A 25,851-nucleotide genomic window follows, 5' to 3' on the forward strand; every position below is an offset into this window, starting at 1 on the left:
GTTCTTATGCAAATAATTTAGTGAGACATCTTCTGCTGAGGGAGGACATGCTGTAACAGGAGAGGTCTCCATATGTGAAACCTTAAAACCAAGGGAAATGTGAAGAATACTGAGTACCAAGAAGCTTGTATTCACAAGGATCTTCTGACATGGAACTGAAAAACACATGCCTTTCCTGGAAGTGTTATAATATTTATATTAAAAGCCTTGTAATATTTATAACTGACTGATTTGGTGCCTCATGGTAGTACAGAAGAAGGCAGCTTACCGTGAGGCTAAGAAGCAGCAAAATGCCAGTGGTCTGCCAAATTCACTGAAAAACATATATCACAGTGACTTGGCAGACAGGGACATTCAGAATTCTGTCATCTAATGCATATATACACTCTGTGATGACAATATATTGACCAAAGTTTGAATACCTGAAAGACAGTCAACATGGACATAAGATCTTACATGTTCACTGAAGATTTGGATGCTTCTGGTCTGGGCAGGTGGGTTTTTCTAGGCACCTTATGTGTTGTTGGAAATTGTCTTTGTTCTTTCACCGGAAAGCATTTTCTTGCCCCCAGGTCTCACATTCATTCTGCCTTCTGCATGTGCCTTGGTCAGCCCAGAGCAGACAAGAGATTTACAGCATGGTTCATTTTGGAGGGAATGGAGAGATAGTTGTTTATTCAAATATACGAAACACATCAAATCCTGTTTTGGTATTAAAGGCATTTTATCTAATAGAAGAGGTGATCATCTCATCTTATGTCACAAAGTATGAACTGTAACATGTGAAACTTTCCTAGCTGTGTGTTGGTTTGTCAATAGCTAGCATATAACTGAAAGATAAATGTTTAAAAGGTCCTGGGATTTTGTTTTAATATCACACTTTGTTGCCTATTCTTATTTCTAATATTTGGCTGCAATAGAGAGCCCTAACCAATTTCTTCTTCTTAGGCTATAAGAAACTTTTGATTCTGGTTTTATTTTGGCACACAGAATTTAGACTGTAAGATTTAAACTCCTTGGACTTAAGCTCCTGGGGCAAGCATGCCCCAAGAGCTTAAGGAGTTAATAAAAACAAATGCTTTGTTAACAGCACAATTCTCTTCTTGTAGGTATACTCAGGATACCTTCGACAGGGATTTTTTTGACTCTTCCTACTCTAAGCTTAATACTTCATGGGTACCAGCACCTGCTTTGTATGCAGTGAAGTCAGACAGAGCCGTGACTCATTCTGAGTATTTCTTTTTGAGGTTAACATAAGTGAATGTCTTTTCAGGTGGAATTCATCAGGTCCCCAGAACATGTTCTTGTCTATAAATTCTTCCTGCTGCATTGTATTGCTCTTCTTCAAAATGTTAAATGTCTTGATTTGCATTTGCATGAGTTGATTGAACCCTTGTTCTTGTTTACCTGCATAACAGTTGCATTTTACCCTCCTTTTTTTTCATCATAGTTCTTAGTTCATGTTTCGTTCAGAGCCATTGTTACATGTGCTTAATTTTCCAATCATTTTACATATATTTTCCATAACATCTTTTTCCATTGTCACAGTGAATTGTGATAAAAATGTTGGTTTTCCTTCACATTTAATATTCTGCTCACCTTTTGAAATCTCCAGTTGCATGTTCTGATGGAGACTGAATGAAATGCTGTCTTCATTTAGAAAATTATTCCATGCAGTAGCTATGTCAAATTGTTTTTTCCAGAAAAAAAGAAAAAAAAGAAAAAAAAATCAAAGAAACTTACATTCTTATCAAATCATGTTCTAAGCAAAACTTGCAGTGGTACCATTATACTGATCTGTGTGGGAGATGTCAGAATAAAGGGCCCTTATTTTTAGTAAAAGAGCCATTTTCTGTTCTGTATGCCAGCCTCCTTAGAGATCAGTGAAATGATCTACATACATATTAGGAATAAATGAATTTTGATACCGTATTTCTGATCTATATTTTTCTGTCAAATTGGAGATTTTACTGGGCTGACTAGTTCAAGTAAGAGTGACTAGAAGGTTTAAGGGTGAACTGGGAGAAAACACTTGGGTCCTCTCACCCTCATTTGAGTGGGTAGTAAAATCACCATTCCAAGCTCAGATAACTGAATTAAAACATCTCTTGGTGACTTGCCAATGTGATCTGATGCATTTTTACTTTTAGAGATATTAAGTGCTAACTACTCTTACAGATAATTCCCATCTGAAAAGTAGACCAGTGTGGAGGTGCTTAACATAAAACATAATTGCAGATTTTGATGTCCATTCAGAGTAAACACTGAGGATTTAGGACAGGTCTTTGTACCATCTACCCCACCTGAACATTTTCTGGACTGGACTATGTTTGATTGTTTTATCAACACCTGTGATTCATCATTAAATGAAGGCTGAATTCAACAGTGTTGAAACTACCTATGGTCCTTAAAACTCTCTATTTTACCTGCTACTTCTCTGTACCACCTTACCTTTCTCTACACTTCCTTTCATTTATTGACACTGCAAAGCAAGGAAGATAAATTATCTTCATTGGTTTATATATCTAAGATACAGGGACTTGTATAAAAATTATGGTGGATGGATGTGTGATTGATTAGAGCATGTTGTTTGTATTGTATTTGGAAATGAAAATGTTAGAAGGAGGGAATTTCAATAACAAAGTGGAAATGGTTGTCGTCAGGATTAATGTTAAATGATCATTCACGTCTGTTTTATCTCACGCTAAGTTTTCTTTAGTGGAATTTTAATATTGTAGACTATATGGTGCATTACAGTGATAAGATCCTGCCAATGTTTACTAGAGCTGGTTAATTTGCAGGAGCTAATTTTAAAGGTAGCTGTTGTATTAGGGAATCTGTCCTGTTGGATTGATAACCCAGGTTTTAGATATTATTTCCACACAAAACAGTTCTTCATCTTTTCTACTCATCTATGCCTTTGCTCTCCAGGTTCTAATTATTCAAGTTTAAAGGGAACTTCCTTCATTTGTAGAGACAAACACCTTCACCACATGATTTATGTCTGTAAAGTGAACTTATTATTTTGGCTTGTATTTCTGTAGGGTTTTGTAATATATTAAGTTTGTGTGTAGGGATAAATATAAACTCTGTCTTATATAATCCCCTCTTGGAGACAGATTTTTCCCCTGAAAACATATAATCTATTTACCCACAAGTTTTATCATCAAATACAATCATTCAGAATACAACTCATGCGTGCTTATAACACTTCACAAACACTTTTCTCACCACTGAAACTGAGCGCCTGAAGTTGAATGTGGCAGCTCTTTAACAATTCTCATCTGTGCAGTGTGAGAGTTTAAACAGAAAATGGCCTTACTACTCTCCCAACTTTAATGCATATTCAAACATTTTCTGTCAGCTGTCATTCAGTTTCATAAATTCCTTTGTGTGAGGCACTGGCTGCCATCTCTGTTGTCACTCTGAACAGAACGCTGGTGTCATCTTGAAAGATTTTATTCTGTGTTGGCCTCCATACAGTTCTCAGCACTTGAGTATTTAGAGAAACTTCAAATAATTCATTCAAAAATGTGACTGACAAAATTAAATTCTCTGGCTGGTTCCTGTAGCCAACTCTCAACTGTTCATCAGCAACAGTGAAAGATGTAGAAAACATTTAGCAGTGAGGGGTTTCAAATGCTCACATGTCCTTTCTGCACTCATCCAGACAATAAAGTTTTACTGGCACAAATGTTCACAGCAAATGAAACTCAAAGCCTCATTTGAGCATCTCCAGAAGGTGAGATTTAAATCTGGAAGGCATCCTATGGGAAGTCCTTCTGTGTTCACCCATTCAAAACACAGGAAAATAGGAAACGTGGCATATTTTCTAATTGAAAGTGATGAGCAACACATGTTGAAGCTCAAGTGTTTGCACTCAGTCCCCGGGGTAAAATACTGGAAGATGACAATGGTGAAATAAATTCATACAGCATCCAATCTAATACTCATTAAAATAAATGAAAAGACAGCTTGAAATTGGACTAGGCCTATAGGTCCCAGTCTAGTAAGCTACTCAAGCATGTGAGAAGCTTTATTCTCTTCAAGGAGATTAGGCATGTATTTAAAGTTATGCACATGTTTAAATGCCAAGTTGGTTTGGGACCAGAATAAATTACATTAAGGAAACTGTTACTTGCCCTATGGGAAGAAAAAAAAAAAAAGTAAATTTGCTCGATACATGTTAAATGTTTAACAAAACAGATTCTCCAGTTTAGTAGATATGTTCAAGGAAAGTTTTGTACAGTTTTCATTGGCAGAATGTTAAATGGTTCATCTTTCTGAAGGCACAGAATCCTAGATGCCATAAGAAAATTTTTCCAAAACCTTTGGGTTTTTTGCTGATTATTGTTCTCTGTTACTCAAACATGTTTTGGTGAAAAGGTAAGAATTAAAACCCTCCTTTTCCTCTTTCCCCCTAGTTATACAGTGATTCAATCAACAGAAGTCTGTCCAAAGCAGATACACTTGAAAGCTTCATATTGCATAACTCCGTACTCCATGCTGGATTCTGAAGGTAAACCCTATTTAAAATACATCTTTCAAACTCTTTCCCCACCCCCAGAGCCTTGTGTTTTTATTTGAAACATTTTCTATTCAAATTTTAACTGAACCTAACAGTTTTATTTCCATAAATGAATCTAAGCTATGTGTTATAGCTGGAGAAAAATTCTGCCGTCCTTCTGAAGTTAAATATGACTTTACTCTGAATAGCATTCTAGTAATGCTAAGTGCAAATACTGGCACACACAACATTAGTAGATGGGATGTTGTATGTGCATCCTTTAGGAAGACAGATTATTCAAAAAAATTTCAGAGGAATTTTAAATATCAGGAATATCAAAGCTAGGCTGATAAATTTATATTTTAATTGCATGATATGAACAAAAACTTCATATCCAAAACCAAAAGAAAATGGATCTTTTAGGTAATAGCATGAGGAATGGGCAGAGGCAATGGACCGTATTAATATTGTAATTTTAATTCAAAGTTCTAGTCTTCTCTGATTGCCAATCATTGTTTACTTTAGTGCTGTACATGAAACCAGTTTCTAGGTTGATCATCAAAGCAATCATATTTATTCTCAGAACTATGGAATGTACATTATTGGAATGTTTCATTTTGCTTTGTTATCAACTTTGTCATGGAAGGAAAGAAATCCAATTTCAGATGATATTCAAAACAGAAATTATTGATACTTTATCTGTTGTTGTCGTGACAGGTAAAGATCTTTCCATATTTCAGTTCTAAAATCTTAAAACTTTATACCTTATCTCTCAGACATTTAATAAAAAACAAATCCATAACAAACCTGAAGTTGAAAAACAGCATCATGAATCTCAGCTCATTAACTTCTCACAAACATGCTTCCTTTGCAACTTATCACCTTGTGGATGTGCACATCCAAATATTATAAATCAAATTTCATACCTGCATAAAGTGCTGAAATAAATGGCTTCATACTGGCGTAAAAATCCAGTGACAGACAGGACTCTGATCCTGCTTATTTTGTTCTCTTGGGAAATAAGACAGGAAGACAAAGACAAGTAAAACATCAAGAAGAAGATCAAATGTGAGACAACATAAATGGCCTGAAATTGATTCTTTTTACTTTGGTGACATTTCATTAACTTTAGTCAAGTTTTGGAGGATTTTTGTAGAAAGGCAAGTGAGAAGAGAATAGGGAGAAGGGAAAGAAAACCTTTTCTTGCAGACCCCAATTGCCAGACTTGCTGAACTGCGATTTTATATAGAGAAGAGCAACACACTACTTTCAACTCTCCAAAATAATCTTGTCTTTCATCTCTTTATTCACTTGCGACTTTGCAGGTCATTTGTATCAAGAATTTCTGGGGAAGATCATTGCCATGCAGCAGTCCAGAAAAAGAAGACTTGCACATAAACCTGCTAATCACAGCTCTGGCATTTTTAAATGAAAGTTTTTAGTTTTCTTACTAGTCACAATAACAGGCTGTGACTACTTTATTATTCAGAAATGTTCCAGGAAGATGGTTCATCTAAGGAAACCACATATATTGTGTTTTCTATCTACTGGTGACTACTATTTTTTTTTAGTTACTTCAACCAGAACAAAATGTACAGACACACAGCCCCTGTGAAGTGGAGCTTTTTAATTAAGATTAAGCAGTGAATAGCAGTCTGTGTTTGGAATATCCCCCGTTCCAAACATTCAGCAGGGAAAAAAAATGAATGCTGAAACATTTCCTGACTTCAAAATCAGCCTGCAACCAGAATTAGGACAAAAGTTCCTGTTATTTTTATCATTGTATGGTTTAGTACTTCTACTGGTTGAGGAGAAACATAAAAATTTGGGGTGGGACTCAGCTTGCAGATTCTGATACATCTAAATGTGGATGTATATATGTGAGAGTCTTGAGTCAGTTGCTGAAAAGCAGCCATCTGGAGCCATTTCAAAAGCAGTAGTAGATCTGTGGCATCATGCTCCATCCTCAGCAGTGATCAAGGCCAGGTTAGACAGAGTCTTGGATGACATAGTTTAGTGTGTGGTGTCCCTTCCCATGGCAGGGGGTTGGAACTGGATGATCTTAATGTCCTTTCCAACTGTAACTACTCTATGATTCTATGATACATGACCATGAAAGACACTCATACTCTGGATTGCTGGTTGCAGGTCATGTAGGATGTCTCAAATGATGTTAGATGCTTTCGACCAGTGAACTGAACCCTAAGCTCCAATGGTAGCTGATGGGGCTCTGATGAAGAGCTGGTCAATAGACACCTTCACTGAATAGCTCTTAAGGCTCTGTTAAGTTCACAGTTATGGCAGAGCTAATCAGCATTCTGATTGCCTATATATACAGCAGTAAATTCATGTGTTCTAGCCTGAGTGCTGGAGAAACCACTGACATGGCAGTCAAGAGAACCACTCTGCTTTAGCAAATTGGGAATTGCTCTGTGATTTTAGAACAGCTGATAACAAAACATGAATTAATCACTGGGTCTTGAAAACAAACCAGTAAATGTCCTGTAATTCAGGCTTTATACTGTGTGCTGCATCGAGGAACTTGCCTGATATCAATACTTACATACCGCTGGTACTCTTGTTCTTAAAAATCTGTCAATTTTATTTTCTTTTTAAAACAACATTAAAACCCCCTTCATGACAGTCAGTCACCAGTGGGACAAAGGCAAGTTTTATAGCCAACTAAAAATCCATGAAAATCTGTATTCCTTATAGAAACATTGATGCAGCTGCTGGTGTGAATAGCAGCGCCCTAAGGTATGCCTATATTATTTTGCGAGTGATGCATGCAGTGATGGGTAGTTGAGCACAAAGCTGCCAGATGCTCTTTGTGACTTGTATATTTGTAGGTCATCTGTGCATTCTGATGTATGAGGCATAAATGATAAAATTATGGAACAAACAACAACAAAAAATTCATATCAGGCCTGAAATTTGCCTGTGACTGCAGTGATGCAGCCTTAGATCAACTTTTAATGTGACCAAATTGAATTCAGAAGCAGCAGACTTGTGTCATGATCCTACCTGTTGTCAGCTGTTGATAATGCAGTTTTCTCTCCCATGCTTGCAAAGGTTGCAGTTGTAAATCTCATGTGTAACTTCCAGCTTTATTTGTCCAGAAGGGCTCTTGATTATTTCAGTTTGTGCGACGAGTGCCATGTGGTAAGGACCAAATTCTTCTTAGTTTTTACAGAAATGCAAATGTGATGTTATCATTCTGGTGTTATCTAGAGACATAACAAACGTTTAATCCCTTGTGCTGTTCTCCTGTCAGAGTAAAGAGAAACTCCTGAAGGTCTTCTAGGTTAAATTCACAGTCAAAAAGATTGAGGTGAAAGGAAACACTGAGCTGGAAGTGTTCGCAGCAAATACTGCTATACGATACTGAATATATTGATCAATCACCCAGAGACAGATCTGAAATTACTTCTGATAGAATTTGGAAAAGACCCAAAGATTCATGTTATATTAAACAAGAAGTGGTGCACCAACCGCACAAAGTAGTTTGTTTTACTTGGTAACTTTGGATCTCTCAATCAAATTATGTGTCAGCGCAGCTGAATAAAGCAGTAGAGATCATGGAACAATGAGTGCCAGCCATGCAGAATGGTAGACTGTGTGTGCTGGAAATTTATAAAAAGTATTAAGATTTAAGAGTTCTGAAATCAAACTTGTAGAGCAATGATGAGGCTGTGATTCCTGATGTAGAAGGCAGAGATTAATTTGTTAAAAATCAAAGTTAACAGTAATTATCTTGTGGCATCTGTGAGCCCAGTATTGGAATACTGCGTACTCATGGAGCACCATGTGATTTTAGTAGGATTTTAACAGGTGAAAAATGCACAGACAAGAGGCACAAATAAAGGGTTTCAAAGGCTGAGAAATGCCACAGAGTGATGAATGTTTTTTCACAAGGAGATTGAGAGATTACCTCACTGGAGTTCATAAATACTCTTACTGAAGAAAATACCAGGTATTAAAGGACATTTAATCAGGTAGAATGGCTGGAATTTAGAAACAGAATAATATAAATTCAAAACAAAGCACAAATCCTTAACACAGAAAATAATCGCATCAAACTACAAAAAACACAGATAACTTCTCAGCCTTCTGAAAGCCTCAAAATTGTACAAGTGTATGGAATAAAAAGTGAATGCTGCCACTCAAAAGGTAATTCAATGACATTAAGTGGCCTGTGGTATATAGGAAACTGACTGGGTGATATAAGAACTATGAGAGGAGTTTGGGTAGGCTCTTCAGGAGCACTATGAAGTAGAGGAATCAAGAAGTCTAAACAGGAGGCATCTTGTGCTGAGAGATGGAAAATGTCAGGGTGGACCACAGAGAAAATTGGTAGCATGACCAAAGTTTGAGGTAGCCTGAAACGAGGATGTAGATCCCTAAGAATACAAAAGCAGCTTTAAACTAGATCCCAAAGAGAAAATGCTGCTATACAAGATCTTAGAAAGTGTTGCTTAATGCTTACACACATCTTAGAAAGTGTTGCTTAATGCTTACACACATTTTATAGCTAAAACTATTGACCCTGCCAGTTTCTTTGCTTTCTTTGTACATATCACTTCTAGAAGTCTTAATTTGGCTTTCTTTCAGAAGCAAAGTTAGCTCAAGAAACCAGAGTAGATGTTCCTCCGAGGCTTAGATGACATTTATAAAGCTTTATGTCATGCATCTGTAATAATACCAGGCAGAAGAATACAGATTCCATGTCAAACACACTAGTCTGTTAGTATATATCAGAAAAAGAAACCTCTTTAGAAGTACTAAGTTCAAAAAGAAAATAAATGAAAAATATCTTTAATATAAAGCATGAAAATGATATTAAGTAGGGCATGGCAAAATATATTAGGGAACCTCTTATGGGAAAGCTTATTTATCGTGCCTCTAACCCAGTTTATGGAACAGATAGTTATGGGTAAGTTCAACTAAACTCAAATGATCTGCATGCTTACATCAGTAAACTTTCAAACCTTCTCAGATTCACTTATATCATTAATCATACTTGGGAACAGGCAAATATGCAAAGCTACAGCTCACTCCCCCTGAGTGTATTCAGATATGCATTCAGATTAATTTTTTCTTAATTTATCCTTATTTCTATATCTTATGAGTGCTGATTTATGAATTGCAAAAGACAGCGCAGTGAGGACATGTTAATGTAGTCTTTCCCGGGCAAAGACACCACTTAGGCAAATATTTGGCAAGAACTAGATAATATTTTATGCTTGCAATTAGCTTTTGGGTCATTTTCCATATCAGTGGGTGTCTCATCTGACAAATTGTCCACTACTGTTAAGCCTTTCTTGTTATATTTATAGACTCTAAAGCCAGAATGCTCTGCTCATAACATATCATCCATTGATGCCTATATTAATTCCCTAAAATCATCTGGTTAAACTTGCTAATATCCCTTAAAAGGGTGTCTAATCTTGATTTGGAGACTTTAGCTGATAGAACTGATCATGTTCTTGGATGAACTTTTGAGATGGTTAATTAACCTTCGTCTTAAAAATTGTAACTCATTTCTTATGTAAATTTGTCTATCTTTGGGCCCCAGAGATAACATTTTGTTTGTTCAGTGCTTTCTATTGTCAATGTAGACATTTCCCCTTCATCCATATGGTGCTTATCCATAAAACGTGATAAGACTAAGATCACTCAGTGCTTCCCCGTAGAATATTTATGTGTAGATGATAATCCTGCATATGATGAGGAAATGTAAAGCTTGGTTCCTGCATTTAGGGCAACTTACTGTTTTTTCTGTATATTTGATTCTGCAGTAATATTGTCCACTATGGTAGCTGAGGTAATGATGATTTCTGATGATGAAAAGTTCTGTTTCAAGCATCCTTGCTTTGTAAGCTTTCCAGTACAGTTCCTGGCATTTCTTATCAACCATAAAGAGAAAAGGAGTAGAGCTCAATTTCCAGGCTTTAGCCATTTTTTTCTCTTGTGACTATGTATTGGGTTTGCATGGCAAGGTTTTGGTAGTTAGGGGCTACAGGGGTGGCTTCTGTGAGAACGGACCCAATGCAGCCCGCTCTGAGTCAGATCCACCGCTGGCCAAAGCTGAGCCTATCCTTGGTGGTGGTATTGCCTCTAAGATAATGCATTTAAGTAAGGGAAAAAAGCCCCGAGCATTTGAAGCCAGAGAGAAAAGTGAGAATATGTGAGAGGAACAGCCCTGCAGACACCAAAGTCAGTGCAGGAGGAGGCAGGAGGTGCTCAGGTACGGTAGCAGAGGTTCCCCTGCAGCCCATGGAGGTCCACAGTGGAGCAGACATCCACTGTAGACATCCAGCCCAGCAAGGACCACACATCAGAGCAGTTTGTGAAGAACCACGGCCATGGGAAGGAGTCCCATTGGAGAAGTCCCTAGAGGACTGTCTCCTGTGGGAGGGACCCCACGCTGGAGCAGGGGAGGAGTGTGAGTCCTCCACTGAGGAGAAAGGAGTGGCAGAGATGGGTGATAAACTGAACACAATCCCCATTCCCCATCACCCTGCACCACTTGGGGGGGAGGAATTGAAGAACTGGGGTGTGAAGTTGAGCCAGGAAGAAGGGAGGGGTGGAAGGAAGGTGTGTTAAGATGTATTTTTTTTCTTCTAGCTGCAATAAATTACTCCACTTTTAGAATAAAAATCAGTTATCTCAAACCACTGTGTGGCAATGGAGGTTTACAAGGATAGCATGTGTCAAATATTTCTGCTGGGTAGACCTTTTAGTGTCAATTTATTGCTTTCCATTACTTTGAGTCATAGTTAATAATAACTATACAGAACCTATTATATACACAGAAATATCCTGCAATTCCTAACTGCAAGATATATTTTAATGGTAGGATTAAAAAATCACGTTGGTGAATGATTTTATGTAAATGTAGAATTAATTTGCATTGTTAAATTGATTTCTTTCCAACCAAAACAGAAGAAAAGACTAAACCAGAACAAATAAAAATGAACAATAGCTCATAATTCCATTAATGGATATTTACAAACTGCACGGTTATGCAATTTCTCACTGAAATATTATTGGTTTTATAATTAAAACAAAAGTAAAGAAGCCATTTGCTTTATGCTTTATAATGTATGATTCTTGCTAATGTCTAAGCTATGAATATTGTTTCTTGCATTTTGCTTTGCTATTTATTACATATTTTATTGCATCCTTACAGAATCACTCCTCTTTCACTTAGCAAATATTTTGTTACCTATCTGGACTTTGCTACTTGTCTGATTGTAGTAATTAGACAATATCTAAGGAACCATTTTTATTTTCTGAGGGAAGAGATATATAAAATGTAAAGAAAAGAAATATTTGTATCTTAGTTGATACTGGGTGTCCATTCATCTGCTCCCAGGGTCAGAAGGGTAAAAAGCAGTTAGCTGTGGATAGGAAGAATAGGATAACTTCTACTATATAGGTTGAGTATCAGTATCAGTCAGAGTCAGTGCTCTAGAATAAAACCATCAAATATACTGTTGGAGACAGTCTAGTTCCCTGGAGGTAGGGGCAAGATTTTAGCTTTGTATAAGGTTCTTCATCTTCTCTTCTTTTATGCTTTTTGCAATAGAATAATCAATTGTACAGAGCTGTGGTCCAGGAGGTTGAGGAAAAGTAGTACCTTTTTTTTTGTTTCATGTGAGAAATTCTTGGCTTATCTATTGCTGACTGAAATGTTTCCAATAACCATACTTAGACTGCCAGCATTAAGATGGTTTAAATTGTACCAAAAAAGATCAGCATACCAGAGAGGCAGAAAGACCTGTCTCTCCCCATTCCCAAGAGCATCTGAGCTCGGTATCAAAATCACAGTCGCTCCCAAGACACCGGGGAAAATCTAATCATTTTTCCTACCATTTCATTAATTTCAAATCTTATCCATTTATCAAGGGATGAACCCATATAGAGCTGCTAAAAGGAGGCTGTGGTGCAGACCTTGGTCTGCAGGAAATGTCAGACCTTTCTCCTGAGGCAGAGACAGGCAGCAGACCTGCCTGCAGCTGATGTGCCCTGATGGAGGACCTCCTGCAGTGGGAGGATGAGCTGAAGGAGGAAGTGAGGAGGCTGCAGAGCATCAGAGAGGCTGAGAAGTAGCTGGACAGCTGGTTCCAAGCCTGCAGTGCCAAGTCTGCATAGCCAAATAGCCAAGAACTGCTCTAATAGCACACACAGAAGGGAGGAGGGCCAATAATGCAGAGGAACAGAAGCTTGCAATGGCAAGGACCTGCTGGAGGAAGACTTACCCTGAAGCCTGAGATGTCTTTGAAGAGCCCTGCAGACTGAAGTAGAAAGACGCACCACAGCAGGAGAGATGCTGAGGGCGAGTACGGCAGCCCAATCTGCTGCTGATGTAACAACTACTAAAACTAAGAAGAGGTGATGGGTGATGGATAATGTTAGGCAACTTCTCTGAGGAGCACAGAGGCACCCATTTGCTAACTCTACTAATGAGTTATACCAGGGATGCCACCAAAAGACTACCAAACCTCATACTCCAGTATTATCCGCTGCTGTTGTTCCACGTGGTCACCAGTGATACTGCTAGGGGCATCCCTGGTGTGTCAAGAAGGATTACAGAGCACTAGTGGTGGTCTAGGACTCTGGAGTGCAGGAAGCTTTCTTATCAGTCCTCCCAGTCGTAGGGAAGGGGTTTGAAAGGACCAGCTGAATCTGGTGACACACTGGCACAGGTTGCCCAGGGAAGCTGCGGCTGCCCCATCCCTGGCAGTGTTCAAGGCCAGGTTGGACACAGGAGATTGGAGTAACCTGGTCTATTGGAAGGTGTCCCTGCCCATGGCAGGGGTTTGGGACTGGATAAGCATTAAGTCCCTTCCAACCCAGACCATGTTACAATTCTATTCTGTAACTCATTTCTGTACACAGTCTTCAAACACATGCAGAATTTCTCTTAATTCCACTCTCTAAAGTCTGCTTTGTTCACTGTCTTGTTTAAATCTTCAGCTTATTTCTGTGAACTGTTTAATACATTCTCTTTGATTTTCTTTGGAAAGGAAATGTATGTATAATACTATTCCCAAATTAGTATATCTATCAGCTTCAATCCTGATGGGTCGTGTGAAAATACAAATGCATTCCACTGACTGAATGTTACTTTTCAGTAAATTCTGTAAGATGTATTTGCAGGTTTGCAGGCTGTTTTCACAGTGGCAATTTTTGCCTTGTTGAACAGTAATGCAGGTTTGTAAATTTAATGAAATCATTAGCCAGTTTCAAACTGTAAAGTATATGTACCCTCATATGATTATTCTCACCACTTCGCTGTGCTCTGGTTTTTCATAGACAGAATGTTAGTGTATCAAGCATTTTTACAGTTTTTATGGTGAAATGTTAAACCTGAAAGTGTTATCATCACCTTTGAAATGCCTTATAAAGCCTGGTAAAGAAAACTAATATACTATCAGTTAATGAGGTTTTCTAACCTATATCGCTGAGAAGCTGTTACCCAAACCTCCCACATAAGTTGCATATTATTATTATTATTATTATTGCTATTGTTGTTCACTTTGTTCCTATTTCTGTTTACCTGGACAAAGCATTACATAAGAGACACAAAGATGTGCAGTAGAGTGCAAATAACCATCACCAATTACAACTTGAAGGTGACTGTATATAAAATTAATGCATCATTCCCGATCAATGTCGAATAGATCCAAATCACCAAAAGAAAGACTGCAGAAAGCCAGCTGCCCAATTTGTCCTTACTAAGACCTGCACCGACCAGATCAAATGCCCAGTGATGGAGAAAAATTTGCACTCTTCTAGTCTTAGCATCCTTTCCACAGACACCTTCTTCAAACTGACAGTCTGGTAGCTCTAAACAGGATTTAGCTCACTTAGAAGAAATACATATTACTCATTTTTAATTCATCATCTTACATTTCAGATCATTTTAGGCTGCTTCACTGTAGTTAAATAACTTCTTTTGCTTTCTAATATCTCACTTTCTCAGGTATTCACCCACTGCCAGTTTAATTTCTTTATAATGCCATAGGTGAGCTGTTTTCATCTACAGCGCTCTTAAGAACATTAGTTTGCAAAAGGTTTGAAAGACAGAATTATACAGACAAAAAAGGAGTCAGAAGTACTCACAGGAAGGAGAGATTAAACCAGATGTCTTCATCCTGACATGTAAATGGAGTGCAACATTCTTAAATTTTTAGGAGAACATGGGATGTCTAGGAAATAGCAAAATGTCTGTGTTCTATTAACAAAAAAAGATGTGTAGATGCATAAAGGAAAATTCAAAACCAGAAATGACAGGTTGGGTTAGGGAAAAAATCTGGTAAGTCTTCAATACTATCATGTGGAGCAAACAGCATTGTACTTTATAATAGATGAAAGTTTCTGTCTATTGTACAAAAGAGATAAAATAGAAAAGCAATAAACACTGCATAATCCAAACTCATTGTTCAAGCCATACATTTTTCATTCTCTGGCAGCAGCCCAAAGACAAACATCAGTTGTATATATGTAAAGGCTTCTTCCATAAATATTTTAAAAATATGATACTGAATCAGTGCAGCAAAAAAATACAATTTATTCAAATAAATAGAATATGTGAATTAAGGTCACTTGTTAGCACAAAGAATAGAGGCATCAATCTAATCCTGCTCAACCCTGGGATCAGCAGACTCATTTTTTTTCCACTCAAAACCAGTAACTGAAATATAGAAAAAGAAAACAGCTCAAGCTTGTGACCGTCACATGTATTACTTCTGGTTCAATAATAGTTTACAGGGAAAACTAAGAAACAAAATAAAACAGAAAAATCCTCCCCACAATAAGCAGCTTTGGTCCTAAGCTGTTTTTTGTCTTGTCATGCTTAGGGAATATTGAAAACTTTCTTTTCTCTGTGACACATGGAGCTCTTATCAGATATGTAAATAAATAAATCATCATGTATTGTTTGTCTTTTGTGATACTGAAGCTGAATTCAGCAGTTTTTAAACGAATATGGCTTTGTACATACGATAAACTACTATGGATAGGGTTCAATTCTCCTTTATTGATGGATGCTGTGGGATTTCTTTAACATCGGCCAGTATCTCAGTACAAAAGTTGAGAGAATGTAAGAAAGAATAAACATTAATATAAATATTTTATTTGTTTCACATGAATTTTCTTCTGTGCAAAACTACACAGACTGCAAATGAAAAGGTTGCATGCTGAGATTGTTCAAGTGTTCCACAGGAAGATGAGCAGAGGCTCTTCAGAGGATAAGAATTTCACCAGTTAACCATTCTTTAAAGTGATTCTGCTGGAACGATATCCACATTCTTAATTTTAATTACTGCAGATGACATTTACAATATTTACTAATGTCCCTACCTCCCAGATCTATCCTACAAACTAGTTACTGCTTCCTGGAAACAAAAACCACATCCTGTCAGGTTTGCATGCCATCATCGCTAGTACTCAATGTCAGTTGCTCTTTTTGGTGTCACAGAACAGTGCTCTTACAAATAACTCTATCCCTTTCCAGAGCTTCTTAATCTAACTACTGATTATGAAATACCTTCAATAGCATTAACCCTTTTTCTGTTGCTGTATTAATTATAGGGAGTAAGGAAAAAGAAATGGACAGTTGCTCTCATCACTATTATAAGCAGAATATAGAAGGAGGAAAAAGATGCATTACATTAGTAACAGGATACTGTATCTGTGAACAGACCTCTAATAGATATTCCTCATCTGCGTATTTTTTTTCCCCTCCCCACCAGGCTGACTCCTGCCTCAAATTCATAACCACTTGTAAGTGTACTAATGTGTTTCTTTACTAAAATGACCGATTCCAAAATGTCAAGTGATGAAATATCCACTGTCTTCCTAAGTATAATGTTCCAGTGGTCAATTATATTCATCCTTAAACATGCTTTCCTTATTTCTGTTCCGAATATGTCTACCTTCAGCTTCCAGCCATAACATTTCATTATACTGTTGTCTGCTAGATCAAAGAGGTCTCTTCCCTCAGAAATCTTTTTGTGTTAATACTGAACATCCATAATTCTGAAAGTTGAATTTTGATGTTATTAAAGTTGATTTTATTTTTTTCATGACCTTTTTGACTCTTGCACTAGATGGATACAGGAATGTAAAGTTGAAATGCCTGACATATTTTATATTGCTTTATTTTAGTCTTTGCATCTGTTGACAATATGAATGATTATTGAAAGTTTAGGGGATTTGTAATTGTTCTTGTCAAAATAGCTGTTTTTCAAACATGTTTTCCAAAACCTGAAAGACCCTGGAAACTTTCATTGCCATAGCCAATGATCTTGTCATGGGATGATGCTTAGAATCATCCTTTTTTTCTGCCTAGAGTGATATTAGACTCTGAGAAAGGGACTTGGTATTTAACAGGCTATGGAAAATATTTTGAAGTTAAATCATATTATGAAATTTAGCTAGTCAGTAAGATTTTAATTTTAAGAAACTGCTTTAAAACAACCTTGCACTGACCCACTTTTTTTTTTTTTGGTCATTTCTTCAATAGAAATCGATAACACATTCTTGTCCTTGCAGATTTACTGTATTGACAGAGGAAATTTAACTCCATGAATGATTAATGACCAAGGTACAGCTCTATCAAACATGCAACATGCACTGGAATACTTGATGCATCTGACAGTCCAAGAGTGATCATCCTTTGGAGGAATGGAAAGCAGACCGTGACAAAATTACAGTTGCTGATGCATCCTGCTGCATCAATAAAATGGTACAGCACAACAAATGGGACTCTTGACCTCATCACTTATGGTGGAGCAGATCATTTGTATAAACAAGTTCTTTAGGTGCTTAGACAGCATGCTTTAATGTACTTTGTGGTTGATTAATAAGGCCTCCCTCCACCCCTTGCATAACAGATGTTAGTGTTTGGTAAGGGAGAGAAGCAAAGCATAGTCTTGGGGATGAGGCAATACACTGGGAATTTGATACTGTGGAGAGGTTTTCTACAGATCTTTAGTTCTAAATTGACATGTTTGCTAAGGCATACTCAGACATAAGAAAGTGTGAGTATGCCTGTAGGCACCATGTACATAGAAATAACCCAGAAATGCCAAATTCATTTTCGTGGCAGACCTTTTGTATGTGGTGTTGTGTTGTGCCAAACAGCACATCAGCCTTATTTCTAAACCAACACAGCTGGTATTTTCTCCCCTAGCTAACTGCACTTATCTGTTCCACTACCAAAATACTAAAAAGCTTTCATCGTACGTTAGGTCATTTTTCTCTTGTCCGCCTCTTATTTTGGAATTTGAAAACATGAGTGAAAATACAGCAGTTCCTATTACAGCCAGAGAGCTTATCTGGAATGTTTTGCTGTGTATATGCATCAGAATATGAGGATTCGCTATAAAGTCAATGCTTCATTGAAGCATTAATTTAAACTAATATTTTCCAAAATAGCAACTTTTCTACACCTATCTGTTTAACTTGTAGGGAATGAATTTCTAGAAGTCATTCCAGGTATCCTAGTATTCCAAGTTGGCCTTGAACACTGCCAGGGATGGAGCATTTACCACTTTGTTGGGCAACCTGTTCCAGTGCCTCACCACCCTCACAGTCAAGAATGATTCAGATGTAGGGCTGCATGATCTCTAGGTTATTTCCATTGTGCAGGGAAACTAACTCCATAGGAGTCTATATAAGCTGGTTATACTGCTGCCATGCATCAGGCAGCCTGTGCCTATTTCTTTTCCTGAAAATAACAAACCCCTGAATTTATTTTAATTTTCTAGAATATTTAGGGTTTGTTTAGCATTTTTTTTTAAATTGTGGGTCTATATTTCAATTTAGAAAAAAATACTTAAATAATTTCTGATTTTATCTACAGAAAGACAGCATTAATGAGATAGATAAGACTAATGACTTTATAGTTTTATTTCTGCTTTTTGACTTCAGAAAGTGGTTAATTCTCTTGTTTTTTTCTTTTTTGTTGTTTCTTGACACCCTTCAAAGTCAAAAGAGGACATTGCTGAACAAACCAATAAAATCCGTGCTTAAACTGGAGAAAGACAGATCTTAGAAATCTGTCTGGAATATCTGTTCTTGTCCATTAAAAAAACATAATAAAAGTCAGATTGCTTAGCTAGACAATCTAAGACATTTTGGGAGGTTCTTCAGATCCGCATCTCTCTAAGAGCTGTTAGAACAAGTAGACTATATTCTATAGTCATATATTAACTTTTATTTTACATATTTTCCTCAGTACTACTTATCTTTATTTTGCCCCTCCCCCCCCCCATCCTTTTCTTTTTTGTGCATTAGCAATTACATTAAAGCCAGATGGAAACATTTTAGATTTTAGCCTTCATCACAACTATTGGATCACCTGGGAAGAAAACCTGATCTGCGATGTAAGCTACTACAACTTATCCAGACTGTCACATTCTCCTCCAGTAGTTTACCTTTCCTTCCACAAACCATATAACACGTTACATGCACATCCCCCAGCAAAAATCCTCACTCTGCTTCCCCAGTGTGTAATTATCAAAGAAACATCTCCTCACTGGATAGAAGCCTCACAATTAAACAACGAACCAAATTAACTGTAATTTGTTCAGTGCTTCACAACAACGGAGGAGGAGGAGAAAAAAACAGATGCTACTCTTGGTTGAAGGAAGAAAAATGACTTCTGGGAAAGGCTGTCCATTTAGTGGTCTACTTCATTAAAGTCTGTGCACATTTACCCACTGGGACAAAGCAAAGCTTTCTCTTTCCTAGTAAGAGCAAGGGAAATCTTGCATCTACAGCTAATGGGCTCACAAGGATCTTACTAATGATGGTGTTTGGCACAGCTGTGGAGATCAAACCCATCACCTTTTACAACCCCTTTGCTCCATCTCTAGAAGCCAGCAAAACTGGGGAAGAGAAACTTAAGCCATGCTGGGCTACTCAGTGCTACACTGAGTTGTAGCTGTCTTTGCCGCAATCCATCCTCCTGCCCTAGGAGGAGGGGGGTGAGTGACTGATGTGTGGCTAGTATTGGGCAGGACTGACTGATAGTTGTTCTCTTTTGCTGCTTCTAGCTTTTTCTGCATAGCTGTTTACACAACTCATGCCTGACACTGGACTAAACAATGTTGACCCTTAGTGCTCTGCATAGACAAACAACTCTGTACTAAACTCTTGGAGACTTATGTGTTGATCATTGCATCACCAAAAATGCCAATGTTTTATCAAGCAGTAAATCATCTGCTTAGTGTGGCACTTTGTCTTTCCTGAGTGTCATGTTTCTCACTGTATTGTAGCTAAATCATGACAGAAAGTAAATATTCTGATTGCTATTTATACAATCAACATTCATTTGCACAGTCAGTATTGGTGCACTACTGGAGTCACGGGTTAGTACTGTGCTCACTGCCTTATGCAGCTTTCAGCACAGGAGGAGTGTTGCTTTCCTGGAATTGCCATTATTCTTTCCTCTAATCTTCTTCTCATCAGGAAACTGCTATGTTTCCTGTGCTCCTGGGGATGCAAGCAGAGAGGAGCTCAGGCCAATACCTAGATGAAAACACAGCTTAATTTTGCAGTTAATAATCTAACTGACTGCAACCAGAAACCCGTATTCTCTTTTAACCCTAATCCTAGCTCCACCTCTAGGTAGATCCTCCAATTACACTGACTGAATCTGTTCATTCAGTTGCTACAGAGAGCAGGAGGTATCCATCAGCACAGATGATTTATTGCAGTACCCACCCATTTTAACTAAGAATGTATAAATTAGTATTTCTGACTCAGTTATGCAATCTTTGTGGACAAGTGGGGTCTCCTTTGTGACGAGTACTGCAACACCTCCCTTGAAAAAGGAGTACCTGTCTAAGCAGGGATGTAATAAACATATTTATCTGAATGTAGTTTAAATAATATGACTGATTCACTGTGACTACAGTGTGAAATGTAGTCACTTATACATATATACACACTGATTCACAGTGACTGAAGGTGAAGGAGAACTACAAATCCTACGCTAAAAGTATTTGCACGTAAAGTATAGTCTTCCCATCTTTTTCATAGCCACAAAGAACAATTAGTTTATAATACAGACAAAGATTTCTTGACAGTATCGTGTGCTTTGGTACAAGAAAATTTCAGCCCCACTGGAACTACTTGCACGGTCAAAAATGTGCATGTTTTTCCTGTTGGAAAAAGAAGGCGTAAAACATGCAGTAGTCTTTCAAAATCTTGTAAGGGAAATTCAGTACGCATTGTGCTGCCAAGCATCTTAGTAGTTTGCAACAAATTGGTATTGTGCTGTTTAGAGAAGTTTCTCGGTGAAATCATTTCTAAAGATAGGGTGAAATGTCATTTCTATCCTGTGACACGTCTATACATCTCTTGCCCTAGGGAACCAGCAGCTGCTTCTGTGCTGTGGAGGAATGATTGATACATGTACCAGTGTGAGATGTCGTGACCATGTCAGCTTAAACCCTGAAAGTCAAGTGATAAAACTTGTTTCTCCACCATGACCCTGCATTTGTGACAATTTCCTCTTGCTGAACCTTCATTTTTTCCCAGAGATGAGCACACACAGTGTTTTTGTGAGGTCATGATCACCATGCTCAATTGCTTTTTCTCTCTACCCAATTTCTGCTGTTTTCTCATTCAATTGTATTAACCTGGTAATGAGGGGAAGTAGCAAGACAGGTTTTAGTGTATACCAGTTTCAGGGTAAGGCAGACAACTCTATTTCTAACTCAACCCCACATCTAACATCTTGTGTTACAGAGCTCATGTGACTTGAGATACGTGGAGGAATTTGTTCTGTCACAACAAATTCTGTGCAGCACCGTAGATGAGGGCTTACAAGGGTGAGTAAAGCCAAAACCAAACAAACTAATAAAACGCAGAAGTGTTTGAACAAAATTCATTCTGTGAACATTTTCAACTCTACTTGCTCTTACAAGAACAGTGAGCAAACAAAATTTGGAGGGAAAAAAAGGAAAAGGCATTAGGGATGTATGCCCAAAGTGGTGTTTTATTCTGTATTTACACAGAAAGTGTTGTAGACTTTCTGAGATCTCATAGCATTTTGGGAACTAACAGAAGCGGGGAAGAAGAAATTTGGCATATGACAAGATGGGGGATGGGAATTAAGCTGAGATGCAGAATGAAATTGAGGATTGTGTTGATGTCATAAAACCCAAGAGAGCTGACAGAGGGGAATCACAGAGTGTTTTTTCAAGTTGACTAAGAGGCATGTCTTACAGTGGCAATTTCGATGTGTAAATGCCAAAGATGTCAATAAAAGTATTCCTCAAAGGCACAGAGAAAAAGAGAGAATTGCCCTGGGTTTTGGTCTGTCTGAAGCCACCTTTTAGATATTTACAGTATTTACTCATAGTCCAGTGTTGCTTATAGACCACAGCTATCATAGAATCCCCTCCAAGGCTAATTCAGCAAAGAGAAAAGAAATTCTCTCTTTTCCTGTCTTCTTGAAATATAAGACAATAGCAGTGCGTTTAATTTATAGCAAGGAAAATTCAGGTTAAATATTAGGAGCTAAAAGACTGTCAGGGCTGTGTTAGACAGGAATATATTGAGCAGACGAGCTGTGGAGTTGCCAACATGGGAGATCATTCTGAACAGGTTATACAAACACCTCTTAGGAATGACAGGAGCCTACTTCAAAGCAGGCCAGAAAACCAAATGATTTTTGGCCCTTCCACCCAGTTCTATATTTCTGGGATAAAATAGGAAAGTATCTGAGAATTTAAAAAAAAATCAAAGGCCAGCAAGAGCAACATAATTCATGTTCAAGTACTTTTCTCCGCTGTGTCTTGTATTTATTCTCTGCTGCCAGCCAAACTCCTTCACAATCCCAGACCATCTCCTTTAGCAGTCCATTTCCACAAAGAGCCTTCTCTGCCTCATTTCCTGCTGGAGGGGGAAAGACATCAAAAGAGAAGGCCTGTTCTCAAGTGTTCCTACAAAAGGACCACACAATCCATACAACTGTGAGGCTTCTGGCATCCCCTTACTGCTTTGGTTTTTTTTTGGCAGTTCTCTTTTTCTTATTGTAGAGGTATGTTTTGGGTTGTGGTTTTTTTTTTGTTCCTGTTTAAGGTTTGAAAGACATAGCCCCTCTATCATAAGTTTGTTTACTAACTTTCCTTTAGTGTTCTATCTTCATTCTCTGCCTGTGCCTCTTTCCAAGGTAGTTTTTGATTCTTGGTCACTCTACTGATCCACATTAGCACATCTTAGGTACTCAGCATTGTAGTATTTCCTTCAGGCCCTCTCTCTCTTGATTAACTGGATAGGGAATGTAGGATTTAAACGTTTCTACTTTGCAATACATTTAAATTAATGATCTATAGAATATGGTGTGATCAGTAAATTTGTAATAGAGAAATAGAAATGGGCAAGTCTGTAGCAGAAAATTAGCACCTGACATAGTTTTGAGTTGTGTTTTTTACGGGTTTTAGCCGTTGATTGAATCCACACTGTGCAAGCAAGTACTTTGAAAAATAACTACTGGGCATGCAGTTCTACATTTGCCAGCTCAATATGCTTATGCTCCCCAAAACACTGCTCATTTAACACTATTATTGTCTTTCATTGGACTACCTGAACGGGTAAAAACTTCTCACATGAGCAAGTTTTGTGTCCTAGGTGGTATTCAGCCATACCTGCAGTCTTCACAGCTTTCAAACTATTCTCTTGGAAGTATTGAAGGATTTCACTATTTTCATTGCATGTTTTCAAAGGGAAAAAGGGGCTGTGATTTGGCAGTCCTGGTTTCTTTAACTATTTCTGCCCTGGGCTTCTTCCATGGCATTAGGAAAGATTTGCTCCTCAGTTTATGCCTTTATAAAACAGCGACAATAGTATTGATGTAGAACAGTTCTATAGTCAAAACACACTTACAAAATATTTCACAGTGTTGGGATGGCAGAGACTAGATCAAGTCTAAGTAAGTCACCAATTATAGATAAGCTAGAAGGCAAAGATTAATTTAATATAAATTGAACTTTTATGTGCATTGGGTATATGAAGGTAGAAGGAAACCAGGAGTTTCCATCCACAAATGTGCAAGAAAAATATGTTGCTTTTTTCCAAAAAAAACATTGAGGGCTTCTACCTTTATTGATCCAGATTTACTGCAGTTGGATAGAAGTAGTGCATAATCTTTAAAACACACTTAAGAGTTCACAAATTGTCTGAGTGTATGGTATTTCATGCCAACACTTACACTCTTTTACTGCAGTGCTTTAAGACCAAGACTTAGTTGTATTTCAGAAGAGTGAAAAAAACAGGCTTGTAATTTCATCACTCTCCAAGTAATGTGGTAGTACTGCAGTACTCATAGGTGGATTTTGACCCAGTACTTACTAGTATTCAGCCCTAAACAGTACCTGTATGACTGATAAGGGAATAAGACCTGTGGGCTCTATCGCAAAGAAATGGCATGCTTGACTGCACATCACTAGACGTATGAATTCAATGCATAGTCTGAAGATTTTACCACTAATTCAGAGAGACAACAATCTGCAGAAGGAGTTCAGGCTTGAAGGTGTGCAGTTGCCTGATCAATTTTTAAAGTCACGAGTAGGTGAAGAGAATACTGCTTTTGTTTCCAGGGTGTTTTGTTTGCATTTGATTTCTTTTTACCTGCTGTATATACCAGCAAACATGTTCTCTCCACAAAGACTTCCTTCCCTGCAAGCGCTATCTAACTTCTTGCAGATTTTTGTGAACAATTCATGAAGGAAAAGATGTCAAATGAATGCGACTTTGCAGCTTAAGCTTAGTGTGATCAGTGAGTTCTGTTTAATGGGATGTGTGTATGCACTGCATTTTGGTTTTGGTTTGTGTGGATACATGCCTTCTGAGGTACAGGTTCAGAGAAGTCATCGAACCCACTCCATATCTCCCCATTTATTCTGGCTTCATGCTGAAGCCAGTGTAAACACTTGGCTCCTATATGTGAAATGGAGGAGCTATGACTCAGCCCTACTTTCTTCAAGTTTTATGCCATTTCTAACTGATTTGTCAGCTTGATTTCAGACAAGTTAAATTGACCTAAACTTAAAATGATACAACATTGAATCAGATCCCTCTGGCTTAAAAGATGTATTGCAATGATATCTGTTCACTGACCTTTGTGAAATGAATATGGAGATTCCAGTTCAGTTCCTATTAGCAGCACACAGTCAGCAGTGAAACCATCATTACATATGTCTCCTCTCTGCAGTGCAAGGGCTCTGCAGAAATATAGTCCTTTACTCCATTAGGGCAAGTATAAATGACAGTGTCATATATCTTGGGAGGAGAGGGCATCTCTGGGGTCATCAAACACTGCATTCTGCATCCATATCACACACAAAAATCTCTTTTATGCATTGAAAACCTTTGTCTTTTTTAAAGGCATATTTTAGCTCCTCCTTCTTGCTTGACAACAGCTCTTTTCAGCTGTCAGATTGGTCAGCGAAAAAACATTCTGATCATAGTGAATGGCTCAGTTTGAGGTTTTTTTCACCTTTCAGCTCCCTGACATAGAATAATAAAATATTCAGACTCTAAATAAAGAAACAGCGTTTCACACATTGCGGGATAACCCAATCACTAGAACTGCCTATGCATTGGGAGCTACATGAGCATCTGAGAACTGAGGTGATTTTGCCTCTTCAATAGCTTACTTAAAAATCGTAATCCACTTTTACCCATGGTACCTGATAGTGACCTTTCCTTATCCTCTCCAAGCATTTTTGGTACCTGAACATACTCCTCTTATCTTCCCCTATGCTAATCACTGTCTTTTGCAGCCAGAGAACACTTACACATGTAAAGTCCCTAATTACAGCCATATCTTGATTACTTCAAAACCAAGTTATTTCCATGTAATCTTGTTGAATAAAGCTCAATTTTAAAGAAACAGTAAATATACTGCCAATTCCTTCACTGTCTTTCAGGAAATTGAGATGTCTGGGCCAACAAAAGTATAACAAGGTATAAAACTGAGATGCAGTTTGTACTGTCTGTGAAAAGCCTACTTGAAAGTGTGGGAAAATTGGTGGAAATAAAATGGTTTTATTTTTCTTCTTATACAAAACCAGATGAAAACATATTTTAGGTGGAATTTTTTCAAACCTTTCTAAAGATTGCCTGTTTTGAAAAATCCTTTGGAGTTCACTGATGAAAAGCACACTAGGTAGTAGTGAATATTATTACAAACACATCAGACAGGACATATGAAAAACTTTTATTATTGTTTCCTGACTTATGGTGAACACCACAGATTCCTGTTTCTATTTATCTTCTATTGCTTAAAAATGCCAAATAGCTGTTAATAGTGAAAA

The sequence above is a fragment of the Pezoporus occidentalis genome, unplaced genomic scaffold (genome assembly GCF_034315485.1).
Source record: "Pezoporus occidentalis ecotype Australia unplaced genomic scaffold, CSIRO_AGI_Poc_V1 ctg63, whole genome shotgun sequence".
NCBI classification, from domain to species: Eukaryota; Metazoa; Chordata; class Aves; order Psittaciformes; family Psittacidae; genus Pezoporus; species Pezoporus occidentalis.